Raw genomic sequence first — 13404 nt, forward strand, 5'->3', positions numbered from 1 at the left:
ACCACATAGGGTGGGATAGAGATCCCCCCTACTATGTAATACCTATAAGGTCTACACCCCAGCCTCAGACCCAATATCCTGTTAAACACAAGGCTAAAGCTCCAGTGGGAAAGCTCCTCACTCAGCTCGAGTACTAGGGAGTGATTGAGCCCTGTGTCTCTTCAATGAATAACCTGTTATTCCCGTTGGACAACCGGACCATTCACATAGAATAGCCTTAGATTACAGACATTTAAACAATTATACACACACATACGCAATACAAAACTCACACAGTACCCCACTCATTAACAACATAGGGCCAGATGTAGGAAGACAGCAAATTGCGACTTGCAATTTGCGAGTCCGAGCGACTCGCAATTTGCAACTCGCAATTTGTTATGCAGAACGGTGTCTCAGACACCGTCTGCGAGTCGCTATGGGGTCGCAAAGACCCACCTCATTAATATTAATGAGGTGGGTCGCAATTTGCACCCCCATAGCGACTATGGGCACTCACGGGGATGGAGGCCTGCTGGGAACAGCAGACCTCCATGTCAGTGACTGCTTTTAAATAAAGCAGGTTTTTTTTTCCAAGTGTAGCCCGTTTTCCTTAAAGGAAAACGAGCTGCACTTAGAAAAAAAAACGAAACCTTTAGTTTCTGATTTTTTCAGGGCAGGTAGTGGTCCCTTGGACCACTGCCTGCTCTGAAAAAATATTTTTGGGTCCACTCACAAAGGGGAAGGGGTCCCATGGTGACCCCTTCCAGTTTGCGAGTGGGTTACCATCCACTTCAAGTGGATGGTAACTGCGACTCCATTTGGAATTGCATACCACTGAGAGTCGCAAATAGGAAGGGAACACCCCTTCCTATTTGCGAGTCGGAAATGCATTTTGCGAGTCGGTTCCGACTCGCAAAAGGCATTTCTGCATAGCAAACACACGTTTGCGACTCGCAAACGGCGATTTTTGCCGTTTGCGACTCGCAAACTGTTTGCTACATCTGGCCCTTCGTGTGTAAAAAATACAAAACAACCTTGGATATTTCCATTGGTTTTTTTTCTGTCAAAACTTAGCGCATGAAAGTCGGGACCTAAGTACATTCTCATTTGGCTCACACAAATGTTTTTGCCATTTGCCCCAGGGCTACAAGAACAGCCCAGGGTTGTTTTATGCTTGTGCAACATCAATATTGCATGATATTGATCCTGAGGTGTTGTCTTACGTGGATGACATCTATCTCACAAATGACAACCTCTACATCCATCTTGCCAGGTTCGATCGCATCATTCTAGGATTCGCAGCCCTTGGCTACAAGATTAATTTTAAGAAAACTAACATAGCCTTTCTCAGTGTATTGTTCCTGGGATATGAGCTATCAAATGAGGGCAAGCACCTGGCCCTGCAATGTTTAGAAAAATGTGCTCAACACCAACCACCAAACACTATCAAGAAACTGCAGTCTTTACTTGGTTTCTTTAACTTTGGCACAACTTACATTCCAGACTATGCACAACGCATCAAGCCACTCTATGATTTGGTTTCTTTAACTTTGCCACAACTTACATTCCAGACTATGCACAACGCATCAAGCCACTCTATGATTTAATATGCCCAGACTTCTCAACCAGACACTGGACAGTGGAACACACATGCATCCTTAGAGGTTTGCAGCAAGACATGCTAGAAGCAAAACAATTACACACACGAGACAACAAAACAAATTTGGTCATCAGAATAATTGCTGGTGCCATCGGGTTCACCTATGTCACATTTAATGAGAGCAACACGGTGCCAATAGCATATAAATCACATTTATATTCCAACGCAGAACAACGCTTTGCACCCACAGAAAAAAATCTGACTGCTGTACAGATGGCTTTCGTTAAGGAGAGGCCACTTGCCCAAGGGAAACACATTATTGTTGTTATTGCGGTGCCAGCCTTAGAGGCTATCACCAAAGCAAGCATTCCTAATGCTAAAGCATTACATCCATGCTGGATTCAATGGGCAACCTTCCTGGCTGCTACTAATGTTGATTACATCTTTGATCCAAAACTTCAAACACAAGAATTTCTCCAATACGAACAGGTGTGCCCCACACTTCTTGGCATCTTGCCACTTGACAGATACCACACTGTCATTTACATTGATGGTTCAGCACAATCAACTGTAAGTACAAAACATCAATACTCAGCTGCTTGCACAGCTGTGAGCAGAGTGATGAAGGATGGTGTATTCCACACTCAGAATACCTACATGCAGACCCTGGGGGACAGCACGGCTCAATTGGCTGAGCTTAAAGCTCTTATCTTGGCACTGGAGCATACGGATCCAGAACAGCTCACATTGATTGTATATGATTACTACTACTGTATCCAGTCCTACAATGATTATCTTAATCATTGGCGGCTGAACAGGTTCAGAGACTCAAAGGAGAACACCATAAAACACAGAACTCTGTCGGGAGGGTGGCTGATCTTAAGGATAAGCTACCAGATGCTCATGAAGTACATACATAGGGCTACCAACATGGAGGAGTACATGTTATTGGAAACACCTTGGCTGAAGAAGCTGCCAAATCTGCAGTAGCTATGGCTTCCGTTGTTGCAGTGACTCGCTCCCATACAAGACTGGATAGTGAAATTCAGGCTGCCGTGAAGGTTTCGCCTGAAGGAAAGCCTCTTCCAAAAGCATACCCTACAAAATATTCCCATCATATCAGTGCACAGAATGTTGCCTTTGAGACAATTCCTGGGGTTGGAGATTGAGTGATCCCCAACCAAGAACAGAGATTAGATCTCATCAAAGCAGTGCATGAGGGTGTCGCATATGCTCATGCTGGTGTCACAGCCACATTAACACTCTTACAGAAATACTTCTGGTGGCCGGGTCTATACAAGCAGTCCAAGCAATATGCCTTTTGCTGTGACATTTGCCAGCAAATACAGGGCTCAAACATAAAACTCCCACCACAGACATCCCTCCTAGTGTCAAATAGGCCAATACAATGTGTGTGCCTGGACCATTGTGGTCCCTTACAACCTGATGGTACATACAAATACATCTTAATTGCTGTTGATTCTTGTTCTAGATTCCTGTGGGTATGGCCACAGCGATGGGCTGATGCTCGAACTGTTATTAAAGGCTTGCTGGTCTTTATTGTTACTTTTGAGGTTGCAGCATTCCCTTCGAACCAGGGCCCTGCTTTTGCTCTAGGGCAATCAGGGACACCAGGAGGATGATGGGTGTTGAACTCCATTACTCTTCCCCATATCATCCTGAGGGTAATTCTGTTGTGGAGAGGAGGAATCGTGACCTAAAGCAGTCCTTAATAGCTAGAGTATTAGGTTCAGGCTGCTGTTGGCTTCATTACCTAAGTGGGGTCCAGAGAGCAATGAATAATCTGTCAAGACGGAGGATGCTCTCCTTATGAAGACTTGTCCTTGGAATTGTGGCAGCAGATACACCTTTTTACATAAATGAACGTCTCACTGTCTTTCAGGAACTTCAACAATTTTGTGATGATAATTAATCCGCCAGTGCTGCCACCTTAGGAATTAAGGATTTGCCAAAAACTTCTACAGACTGGATTCCTAAAGTTGGGGGTCTGGTTCATGAGAAGATTGCTGTAAAAAAGGAATTTGAACCATCCTACAGACCACTGGTTCCAGTCCTGGGAATTCGAGGCACCAGAACTGTCATTCTACCACCACTGCTAGGTTCCAAAGGGAACAGATTTGTCTCCATCAAACAACATCAAATTGCACCACGTGGCCGATCCTGCACATTAGATCAAGAGGTCCCTAGACTAGTCCCCGGTCCCCTCTCACTACCGAACAGGATACACCTCTTCAAAAAAGAAACACTTCTGGATACATCAGTATGTACAATAATGCTACAAATGCCTCCTCGAGCATGGGGAGGGCAGAGAATGAGCTTCTGCTGATTTCTGTTACCACTTCACCGCAAGACCTGTCCAAGATATGGCTGTTTTCTACTCCAATTCAACACAAACTGACGACATTGTCTAATATGAACCTCCACGAGAAGTGGAACCATCCACCAGTAATGCACCAGCTCCTGTGTTTGCAGGGACTGCTTCTGGTTACTTCATCGACATTGATGACTTTTCTTCAACTTCATCTGCACCTGCAACTGAAATGGTTTCAAAGACACATAATCTGTACATATGGCTTAAAAATAACTATTTGATTCATCCATGGAATTATCTGTGGATACTGCTTATATTGATTGCCTTTCTGTTATGGATTAGTTTTGTGACTGTTTTCTTTCTTTTGATAAATGGTCATTATCTTTCTGAACGCTCTTGCCAGTGTCGAACCAGTGGATGAAGTTTTAACACCATACTTTTCCTCACATAATGATTGAAGAGACTTCTCCCTTGACAGCATTTCAGCAGTGCAAATTCCAGATGGGATTGTTTGACATATAGTTCCTTTTGATATATATAGGCCTTCTCAGGTTATCCAATTTCGATATGTATTCAAAATTTCAGTGACTGATGTAATTACACCTGGTGTTGTTTCTGATGACTGGGATGTTAAAACAGTTGATTCTATGGTTGCTGAGCTGCAGGATTACACTGTATTTGAAAGTGATGATGAATATATGAACACAGTGAATTATGGGGAAATGTTCTGTTATAATCATTGGGAACATTACTATCTGCACCGAGCAACTAGACGTAGATCAGTATTAATTACATACAGTGGGAATATTGTTAAACTCCGCCTGTGGGGAGCCCCATAGCATATGTAGACAAATGTGCATACTTTTCTGGGCATGTCACTACAAATGCAGAGTCATATTATTTCAAATTACCACCTTATAAAATGAGGAAAATGTTACTAACTGACACCAAATTAATCTATTCAGATTTATTTGTTTCCCGACTTCCTGTAGAAGGTTATGAATACTGGAAGAGCACTATAGATGTGAAAAGTGTATAGGGAAAACAAGATTGGCTAATTCAGGGTAGGGAAGCTTTGGTTAGAGCATGCCTTACTCCTGCCCAGATGTTATTTTTAAATGACACAATTCCACACACATCTGCCTACGGTTAGCAAAAATAAAGGAAATGAATGCACCCAGTATCCCCACATCAGCCAAATACACTGAGTGGCAAAAATGCCTAAATGTCACAGAGGGAGAACTGAATGCTTGGGTTTGGGAAGGTACCTATAATGCCACACTTTCAAGTCCTGGTGGGTGGGTATTGTGGCCAGTAGACACAAATGAGGGCCAGGTGTGGTTTGTGAATTCCTCACGGGGTTTCAAGATTAGTCGGCCGGACCCTTGCTATGTCTTTGGTCAACACTCAGGTATAGTTACCACATACAGTGTGGGTAAACTGTGCCAACAATGGTTACACACAAACACCTTAGCATTAGTTAAGGAACATCTTAGTCTCCTATCAGAGGAAATAGACTTGCAGGATTTCTTGCTAGGTCCAAGAAAACCACATTTTAAACTAAACCTGTATGCCATATACAATGAAATATGGAAAATTTCTCAAATGGAAGCAGCTGCACGTTTAAGGCAGATAGATAAGGAAAATGTGGAAAAGGCTTTAGCTGTTGTCGATATTGGCATGAATACTCTGTCCAACAGAATATACACATTTAACAAAAGTGTCTTCTGCAATAGATATCCTCCATGTCCCTCTTACATCATGGGCAAAGTCAGCTGCATTCCATCATGCAGTTGGGTTGGACGTTACAGACTCTGAAAAATGGCCGCGACCCATGGAAATACAGTAACAGTAGTGACTTTGCTACTTTTAATTTGTCCAGGGAGCAACAAATAATGGCTAAAAATGAAGCGAGTTACACCATGCTCAACATAGAAAAGTTAGAAAAACTGCCTTTCATTGTAGTGAAAAGTCAATCAACAGTATAGCTCATACATGGTGTTATAAATCTGCCAGTTTCCACCTTTCGCTTCACAAAATGTTTGAAACATTTTGCTGTGGGCAGATAGGAGCGGCTAGGAGATAGCTACATTAAAGAAGAGTAGGAGTTGCCTTTCAAGTTCAAATGTCTGAACGGTGGAAAAGAGGTCTTTCTGAGTGGAAGCGAATGTAAGATTACTGTTGGTCATTTAATGATCTGAAAACAGGTGGCACTTCACGCTTTTGCAATGCGGAGGTTGCAAACTTGGCATGCTTTCTGAAGGGTGCTCTCGTCCCTTTGATTTGTCCTGCATTTCATATACTTTTGAATGGAAGTTATGTGGTCATGAATGATCAGAGCTGCTGCAGAATGAAACCAGAAATTGCCTACGCAATTTCAGTCTCTCAAATTTTAACTTAACGTGGACATGTTTTATTCCTAACACACAAGAGATAAGAGTAGCAGAAATGTGGCCTCACATTCATACTACTAAAGAAACTTATGACAAGCTGAGCAGACTAAAGGCGCTATTGATCTAAAAACGAGTGGTGTTGACATCGGCCAGAGAGACGTATGCTCTCCAGATAGCCAGATCATCAGCTGAGATACTATCCCTATTAAATATCAACTTCCCCAAGCACTTTGGAGAGCTGGTCTTCAGAATATTCAATGCTTCAAGCACTGCGGAGATTGTTAATTTCTTTAAGGCTGTTGGGTCTGGATTAGTTTCCATCTTCCAGACTGTCTTCAGAGTCATTCCATCACCTATCCGTTCACTCTTTCCAAGTGTGTTTGGCGGCTTTTCTGTGACTTTGGCACTGATTGCCGGGATACTGCTGCTGCTGTTCCTAATACGCAGTGGCTGTGCCTTCTCAGTTGAACGGAGTGATGGAGCTACTACCACCAGCCCAGCTGTGCTGTGATCGCATGGTACAGTTCTTTGGCGCTCCGTTGCTGCAGGAATTGGAGCATGATTGGTCATTGTCATTCCGACCAGTCCTGTGCAACCTGTCTTTCATTGTACCTGGTGCCCCTTTAAGTGTCTACCACCGGTGTCTTCCTGTTCAGCCAGTGCCTCCTGAGGACAAGGAACTGCTGATGTTCCCGATGAGGGTTTTTTTCACGGTCGTGCCCCATGAGACTGAGGTTGATTTGCGAGGCCACTTATGGACCACTGCTGGTTAACTATTTGGCTCCACCAGGCACTATGGATGATGCTGCCTTCGCGGGTGATCCTGCGCTTGAGGCTTCTGTGCACTTCTGCTCTGTGGATGCATCCGACAATCCTGTGATCGATTTCACATCTGACGATGTGGAGTCATTCCTGGATGCGCTCCCATTTGATGACTTCCGAGACATTCTACAAGAGCACAACTATTGTTAAATAATTTGACCTTTGGCCTTACTTTAGGTTTCAAAATGTTAATGCCAAATTGCCTTATTAATTTGATTCACATTTGGCCTGCTGTGCTTGTCATGGTTGACATTTTATCTCTATGTATGTTTTTAGCCTGTTTTTACGTAGTTTTAGTCTGTTTGTAGCTCAGAGCATTTTAACTTGAACTCATGCACTCTCAGTAGCGTGTTAGCATCCTTGTTCCGGCAATGAGGAGAGGTGTGGTGAATCCTATTTAGTTTTATTGGGACTCAGAGGTGAGCTTGGCCCTTTGGCTTGCAGGCCTGTGCACCCATCACCTAGTGACTTTTAACATACTTAGCATCCTCTGTTTTAGTCTCTTCATGTTATTATTTTTTTAAGATGGCTGCTATTGTTTATAGTTAAAGAAATGTTTTGATTTGAATTTTTAGTGCCACTCTGTGAAGGCATCACTATCAGCATCATAATCAAGTGATGTATACAGATATTCACATCATGTCCCTTTCTCATTTACGTGTCACTGGAACATAATGTACACTTGTTGGGGATTGTTTACGTAATTGCAGCCACAGGTCTGCCTCCATAACAATTGTTTGGGAACATACCTGTATCAGGGGTCCTACATGATCTGTATAAATACAATTTACATGGACATGGTTATCAGAGGGATTTCTTTCAGATGCTATCTACACCGCACATCACCTTGCTGCAGAAATCAGCGTACCTAGAGACCTCATTCCAAGGTAACCAGGGCTGGAGGGAGCTTCTCATGGACATGGTACTGGCAGATTAAATTTATCACATCTAGCTCTCATTAGGTTAGAGATTAGGTTCTCTGTGCTGGGGATTGTATATCTCATGTTTATTGCAAGATGGTGGGGTTTTTTGTATTCACAACTCTCATCTTCAGAATCATGCTTCTTTTACTGTTCGTTGCGAATCATTGCAACTCATGCATTTTATCGCAGATTACAGTCTTTTTCATAAATATATTGAAAACTCTCCTGCATCTCCTTTATTGCCTGTGTGTGACTGACACTCATTGCCAGTGCTTTAAATGGAAAAATAGAAGTGCAGGTACTCTGTAATAGAGTACCTGCTTGTTAACTTCCGTTCCACCACGACTCCCCTGAGATGCTGCAGTCCAGAGTTCATGTGTAAGGCTGCCAGAAATCACCTTTGCCATTTTGTGTTTTTTGTAAGGTGCTGCTTGTGAGCCGGGAGGGTCACGCTGACAGTTCCGACTTGTTGTAGGAGGCACTCAGTCACCTACAAACAAAAGTGCTGCCATCCCTAAAACAGCAGTCTGGCCTAGGAGGGCAGGTTGAGGGGCAAATGGTAGTCATGAGGGTGGCGTGAAAGAGGAGGGGCGAAGAGATGAAGAGAGGCAGAGCAAGGGGAGGATTGAATAAGAGTGGGGGTAGGGGGAGAGGACGACCGAATAGAAGGGAGAAAGTAGAAAGAAGACAGAAAGAAAGGGGGAAGGCAGGGGGTGAAAGAGGAGACGTGAGGAGCGAGCAGAGGGTGGTGAGAGGAGAGTCAGTAGCAGCGAGCAAGGACGGGGAGCGATGGAGAGAACACAGGCAGTTGGAGAGGAGGTGGAATGGAAAGGGGCGCGGAAGAGAATTTGGAGAACGTGACACACAAAGAGGGTGGGGAGGGAGCAGATTAGGAGGAGCCAATGGAGAGAGAGATCTGGAGAGAACGCGGTGGGGGGGGGGCAGGAATGTGGGTAGGAGGAGCAAAGTGGGCAGGAGGAACGTAATGGGGAGGAGGAGGCGAGATGGGGGGCGGCACGTTGCTGAGGGCAGGGAAAGAAAGATGGAGGGAGTAGAGGGGGGTTTGAGGGGACGAGATGATTGGGCGGTTGCAGAGGCGCCTCTGTGAGAGCTGGGTGGCCTTGGTGTGTTGTCAGAGCCTCTCTTCCGGGTGTGAAGCTTCCCGTCTGCTACCGGAACAGATTCATTACTTGCTGAAAATGTCAGAAATTGTCAATCTGTGAGAATTCAAAGCAGGTGGGATAGGTCTCGGGAGGGAGTGAACCTCTCCCACCACAAATGTGTCTGGCCCTCCCCAACCATGCATACTGATTTGCACCAGTCTCCTGCCCACATTTACATAGAGTGGTCTGCAGCCTTTTGCCCCCTCACTCACTAGTCTGCCCGACAGACACTAATCTGAACAATCTGCCTCTATAGTCACAGATCAGCGCCATCCTGCCCCTGTGCACAGTGATCTGTACCAGCCTACCTCTCCCCGCCCCACACACGCATGGTATGCACCAATATCCTCTAAACTGATCTCCACCAGTCTGCCCACAGACACTGATCTGCACCGGTCAACATTCACACACACACTGATCTGCACCAGTCTGCCCTACGCTCAGACACTGATCTGCACCAGTCTACCCGCACACACTGATCTGTACCCACACACTGGCTTGCACCAACCTGCCTCCACACACATCAGTCGCAGCCCCTCACCCCCACCCACCGCACACACACTGGTTTGTACCAGTTTTCGCATATATGATCTGCACCAGTTTTCCCCCTCACTCACAGATCTGTACCAATCTGACCCCTACACGCGGTGACCCGCCCCCCCCCCAACACACACAGATATCTACACCTCTACCCCCCTTACCCCCCCCCAAAAAAAAAAAAAACCACACACACCATTGACAGTGATCTAAATATCTGAGAGCGGAAACCACCCTAGCCTGCACCGGAAGCTGCGGCGAGAGGAGGGCCGTTTGTGCAGGACATGGAATTATGAACCAGTGCTGTTTTCTGAATTTGTATTAAAACTTGTTTCACTAGAGAAGTGTTAAACATACATTATGGCACTGCAATACGAAGCGAATTTAAATTTAAACCGTTGTCTTGGAAGCGACGTATCCCTCGCCCAGCTCCCTACAGAGACCCCTGCAGGAGGAAACGCCGACCGAAGAGAGAGACCGTCCTTCTAACAAAGTCTCACCCCCGCCTCTCCTTTCTCCCCGGCTGACCATCCTCTCAACAACGTCTCACCCCAGTCTCCTCTACCCCCCGTCCTCTCATTAACATCTCACCCCCGCCTCCTCTTCCTCTCAACGTCTCACCCCCGCCTCCTCTTCCTCTCAACGTCTCACCCCCGCCTCCTCTTGCTCCCCGGCTGATCGTCCTCTCAACGTCTCAGGCACCTGCCTCCCCTTCCTCCCTGGCTGACCGTCCTCTCAACAACGTATCAACCCCGCCTCCTCTTCCTCTCAACAACATCTCACCCCCGCCTCCTCTTCCTCCCTGGCTGATCGTCCTCTCCACAACGTCTCACCCCCGCCTCCTCTACCTCTCAACAACGTTCCCCCCCGTCTCTTCTTCCTCCCCGGCTAACCGTCCTCTCAACGTCTCACCCCGCCTCCTCTTCCTCCCCGGCTGACCGTCCTCTCAACAACGTCTCAAGCACCCGCCTCCCCTTCCTCCCCGGCTGACCGTCCTCTCCACAACGTCTCACCCCCGCCTCCTCTACCTCTCAACAACGTTTCCCACCCACCCGACTCTTCTTCCTCCCCGGCTGACCGTCCTCTCAACGTCTCACCCCGCCTCTTCTTCCTCCCCGGCTGACCGTCCTCTCAACAACGTCTCACGCACCTTCTACCTCGGCTGACCGTCCGCTCATGAACGTCTCACCCTTGTCTCCTCTTCCTCCCCGGCTGACCGTCCTCTCATTAACGTCTCAACCCCGCCTCCTCTACCTCTCAACAACGCCCCCCCACCCCCGTCTCTTCCTCATCCCCGGCTGACCGTCCTCTCATCAACGTCTCACGCGCCTGCCTCCTCTTCCTCCCCGTGCTGCCCGTCCTCTCATCAACTCTCACCCTAGTCTCCTCTCCCCCCGTCCTCTCATTAAAGTCGCACCCCCTTCTCCTCTCCCTCCTCGTCCTCTCATTAACGTCTCACCCCTTTCTCCTCTTCCTCCCAGGCTGACCGTCCTCTCAACGTCTCACCCCGCCTCCTCTGCCTCCTCGTCCTCTCAACAACGTCTCACCCGCGCCTCCTCTTCCTCCCCGGCTGACTGTCCTCTCAACAACGTCTCACCCTAGCCTCCTCTCCCCCCCATCCTCTCATTAAAGTCGCACCCCCGTCTCCTCTCCCTCCTCGTCCTCTCATTAACGCCTCACCCCTTTCTCCTCTTCCTCCCTGGCTGACCATCCTCTCAAAGTCTCACCCGCACCTCCTCTTCCTCCCCGGCTGACCGTCCTCTCAACAATGTCTCACCCACACCTCCTCTTCCTCCCCTGACTGTCCTCTCAACAACGTCTCACACGCGCCTCCTCTTAGTCCCCTGCTCCCAGCTCGCGTCTATCAATCAATCAATCAATCATAACATTTATAAAGCGCTCTATGTACCCGTTAGGGTTTCAAGGCGCTGAGGGGGGGGGGGGGGGAGAGGGGGGAGGGCGTCTGACACACCGGAGAGTGGTTTCCCTCGGCGCTCTCATCTTCTTCCAGGGATCCTACTCTCTCTTGATGTTCAGTAGGAGACCGTGTATTAATTTATGTTTTTTCGCTGGCCCTCTCTGTTCTTTCCTCGGCCCCACTCTTTTCCGTTGTACAGAGGGAGAGGTGGATTTATTTATTTAGTTAGTTAGTTCAAGGTCTCCCGGTCTCCCCCGCCCCTACTCTCTCAAATTGTATATTGGGGCGACATGTGTATTTATTTTGCTTTGGGACCCTTCATGCCATCTCCCGAAAGATGCTTTCCTTTCGTTATTTATTTTACCCTGGGCCCCTCTATTCTCTCCTGGAACCTGCTCTCGGGGATGCAGTGGGAGAGGTTGATCTATCTATCTATGGGCCTCCGAGTTCTTTCTCCCGGATCCTACTCTCTCCAGTGGTGCAGTGGGAGAGATTTATTTATTTAATTAATTATAATGCATGCGTTTCTGTGTTTATTTAAATAATTGTTCGTCGCCCTGTTCTCTCTTGGACTCTACGCTCTCCCGCGGTTCTCCCTTGGTTGAGTGGGAGAGATGTATTTATTATACATCGGCCCTCTTCATTCTGTCCCGGGCACTGAGCTCCCCCGGGGTGCAGTGAGGGGCTGTATTTCTTTTTTATTTTACATTGGCCCTTCTCATTCTTTCCCGGGCTCTGTGCTCCCCCGGGGGTGCAGTGGGAGGGGGTGTACGTCCTTTGAAGCTGTGCTGCCTTATTTTGGGAGTGGGTTGCGTCAGGTCTCCCTGCTTCTTTTCTGCTGTCTAGTACAGCCTGAGGGTCAGTCCTCCGATCTCCATGTCTCTTTTCTGCTGTCTAGTGCAGTCTGAGGGTCAGTCCTCCGCTCTCCATGTCTCTCCTTTGCTGTCTAGTACAGTCTGAGGGTCAGTCCTCCGCTCTCCGTGCCTCTCCTCTGCTGTCTAGTACAGTCTCAGGGTCAGTCATCCGCTCTCTCTCCTCTGCTGTCTAGTACAGTCTGAGGGTCAGTCATCCGCTCTCCATGTCTCTCCTTTGCTGTCTAGTACAGTCTGAGGGTCAGTCCTCCGCTCTCCATGTATCTCCTCTGTCCGCTTCTCCCTCCATCTCTGGGTACCGAGAGGAAGCGTGTTTCCCCTGGTCTCTCTCTCTCTCCCCTGTCTACTCTCACACTGTCTCTGGGTACCAGGTGGGAGAGTGTTTCCCGGGTTTCTCTCCCCTGTCTACTCTCACACTGTCTCTGGGCACCGAGCGGGAGACTGTTTCCACGGGTCTCTCTCTCCCCTGTCTACTCTCACGCCGTCTCTCGGTGCGGGGTGGGAGAGTGTTTCCCTGGGTCTCTCCCCTGTCTATGCTCACACTGTCTCTGGGCACCGAGCGGGAGACTGTTTCCACGGGTCTCTCTCTCCCCTGTCTACTCTCACACCGTCTCTCGGTGCGGGGTGGGGGAGTGTTTCCCGGGTTTCTCTCTCTCCCATGTCTACGCTCACAGTGTCTCTTGGTACCGAGCGGGATACTGTTTCCCCGGATCTCTCACTCCTCTCTCTACTCTCAAACTGTCTCTGGGAGGTTCAGTGGGAGAGTTTCCCCGGGTCTCTCCCTCCTCTCACACTGTCTCTCGGTGCGGAGTGGGAGAGGGTTTCTCGGGTTTCTCTCTCTCTCTCCTGTCTACTCTCACAC

This window comes from Pleurodeles waltl, chromosome 6 (genome assembly GCF_031143425.1).
Source record: "Pleurodeles waltl isolate 20211129_DDA chromosome 6, aPleWal1.hap1.20221129, whole genome shotgun sequence".
NCBI lineage: Eukaryota > Metazoa > Chordata > Amphibia > Caudata > Salamandridae > Pleurodeles > Pleurodeles waltl.